The sequence below is a fragment of the Arachis duranensis genome, chromosome 4 (assembly GCF_000817695.3).
Source record: "Arachis duranensis cultivar V14167 chromosome 4, aradu.V14167.gnm2.J7QH, whole genome shotgun sequence".
Classification (NCBI taxonomy): Eukaryota; Viridiplantae; Streptophyta; class Magnoliopsida; order Fabales; family Fabaceae; genus Arachis; species Arachis duranensis.
Window position 1 is genome coordinate 23,942,952 of NC_029775.3, and position 2,742 is coordinate 23,945,693.

At 35.9% G+C, this 2,742-nt stretch overlaps 1 non-coding gene across 1 annotated transcript; it reads right to left on the reverse strand.

Annotated features, from left to right (window-relative positions):
* Positions 1–2,479: 2,479 nt before the first annotated feature.
* On the reverse strand, positions 2,480–2,587 carry LOC127747000 (small nucleolar RNA R71). The gene has a single exon (XR_008008805.1). It is a non-coding gene; the product is annotated as a small nucleolar RNA R71 (small nucleolar RNA).
* Between the last annotated feature and the right edge of the window lie 155 nt (positions 2,588–2,742).

Genomic DNA, 2,742 nt, shown 5'->3' on the forward strand with positions numbered 1-2,742 from the left:
AAAGCAGAGAGACGGAAGGGAAGGCATCTTCATACGCTTATCTGAAATTCCTACCAATGAATTACATAAGTATCTCTATCTTTATCTTTATGTTTTGTGCGTTTATCACCATACCCCTTTTAGTTTGCCTGACTAAGATTTACAAGATGACCATAGCTTGCTTCATACCAACAATCTCCGTGGGATCGACCCTTACTCGCGTAAGGTTTATTACTTGGATGACCCAGTGCACTTGCTGGTTAGTTGTGCGAAGTTGTGATAAAGAGTTGAGATTGCAATTGTGCGTACCATGTTGATGGCGCCATTGATGGTCACAATTTCGTGCACCAAGTTTTTGGCGCCGTTGCCGGGGAACTAAATGTCCTAACTACAGTTTCGCATTTGTTCCCTGCAATAACAATGCCAAGTTTTGATCCGGCAACAACACCAAGTTTTTGGCGCCGTTGCCGGGGATTGTTTGAGTTTGGATAGTTGACGGTTCACTTTGTTGCTTAGATTAGGTATTTTTCAAAATTATTAAGAATGAATTCTAGTGTTTCAAGGTGATGTTCTTATCATCACCAAAGCTGATTGATCTTCATCAATTTAGCTCTTGAATGCAATGTCCTGATTGATTTTCATCAATTTAGCTCTTGAATGCAATGTCCTGCTAAAGCTTGGCTAGCCATGTCTAATTTCTTTAGACTAAAGCTTTAGACTAACATTGCATGATTCTTGGAATTCTTATTAAAAATTTTGAATCTCTTTATTTTCTTTTCCACATAAATTTTCGAAAAAAAAACCAAAAAATTACAAAATCATAAAAACCAAAAATATTTTATGTTTCTTGTTTGAGTCTAGTGTCTCATTTTAAGTTTGGTGTCAATTGCATGTTTCTGTTCTTCTTGCATTGTTCATGTGTCTTCATTGATCTTCAAGTTGTTCTTGATGATTTACTTGCTCTGATCTTTAAATTCTCTTGTCTTGAGTGTTTTGTTGTTTCTCATATGCATTCTCAACTTGTTAGTGTCAATAGTATACAAACTTTTAAGTTTGGTGTCTTGCATGCATTGTTTATTCGATCTTAGTTTCATTTTGATTATTCCTCATTATTAAAAATCCAAAAAATTTTTAAATTATGTCTTTTCTAGTCAATAATACAGAGAATTGAAGATTCAGAATATACAGCAGAGGAATCACACAGAAAAAGCTGGGCATTCAAAACGCCCAGTGAAGAAGGAAAATTGGCGTTTAAACACCAGCCAGGGCACCTGGCTGGGCGTTTAACGCCCAAAAGAGTAGCATTTTGGGCGTTAAACGCCAGAATGGATACCATTCTGGGCGTTTAATGCCAGGATGGCACAAGAGGGAAGATTTTGTTTTTAATGCAGATTTTTTTCAAGTTTCCATAATTTTTCAAAATCAAATCTTTTTCAAATCATATCTTTTCAATCATATATTTTCAAAATCAATTTCTTTCCATTTTTCAAAAATACTTGCTAACAATTAATGATTTGATTCAGCATTTCAAGTATGTTGCCTTTTCTAGTGAGAAAGGTTTAATGTTTGAATCATATCTTTTCTTGTTAGCCAAGTCATTGATTTTAAAAATCAAATATTTTTAAATAGTTTTCAATCATATCTTTTCATTTCTAATTTCAAAGTCTTTTTCAAAAATCACTTTATTTCTTTTTCAATCTTAGTTTTCGAAAATCATCAATCACATTTTCAAAATTTCTTTTAAAATCTTTTTAATTTATTTTCGAAAATTTCTTTCCCTCTTCTCACATCCTTCTATTTATGGACTAACACTCCTACTCAAGGCACAATTCGAACTCTATCTTTCTAAGTTCGAATTCTTCTACCTCTTCCTTCTATTTCTCTTTTCTTCTGACACCTCAAGGAATCTCTATACTGTGACATAGAGGATTCCATATTTTCTTGTTTTCTTCTCTTTCATATGAGCAGGAGCAAAGACAAAGGCATTCTTGTTGAAGCTGACCCTGAACCTGAAAGGACCTTGAAGCGAAAGCTAAGAGAAGCTAAAGCATAACTCTCTGTAGAGGACCTAACAAAATTCTTTAAAGAAGAAGACATGGCAGCCGAAAACAACAACAATGCCAACAATGCAAGGAAGGTGCTGGGTGACTTTACTGCACCTACTCCCGACTTCTATGGGAGAAGCATCTCTATCCCTGCCATTGGAGCAAACAACTTTGAGCTTAAGCCTCAAGTAGTTTCTTTAATGCAACAGAATTGCAAGTTCCATGGACTCCCATTGGAAGATCTTCATCAGTTTTTAGTTGAATTCTTGCAAATCTATGACACTGTCAAGACCAATGGGGTTGACCCTAAGGTCTACAGACTTATGCTATTCCCTTTTGCTGTAAGAGACAGAGCTAGAATATGGTTGGACTCTCAACCTAAAGAAAGCCTGAACTCTTGGGAAAAGCTAGTCAATGCCTTCTTGGCAAAGTTCTTTCCACGTCAAAAATTGAGTAAGCTTAGAATGGAAGTCCAAACCTTCAGACAGAAGGAAGGTGAATCCCTCTATGAAGCTTGGGAAAGATACAAACAATTGATCAGAAAGTGTCCTTCTAACATGCTTTCTGAATGGAGCATCATAGGTATCTTCTATGATGGTCTATCTGAACTGTCCAAGATGTCATGGGATAGCTCTACTGGAGGATCTCTTCATCTGAAGAAGACGCCTGCAGAAGCTCAAGAACTCATTGAAATGGTTGCAAATAACCAATTCATGTA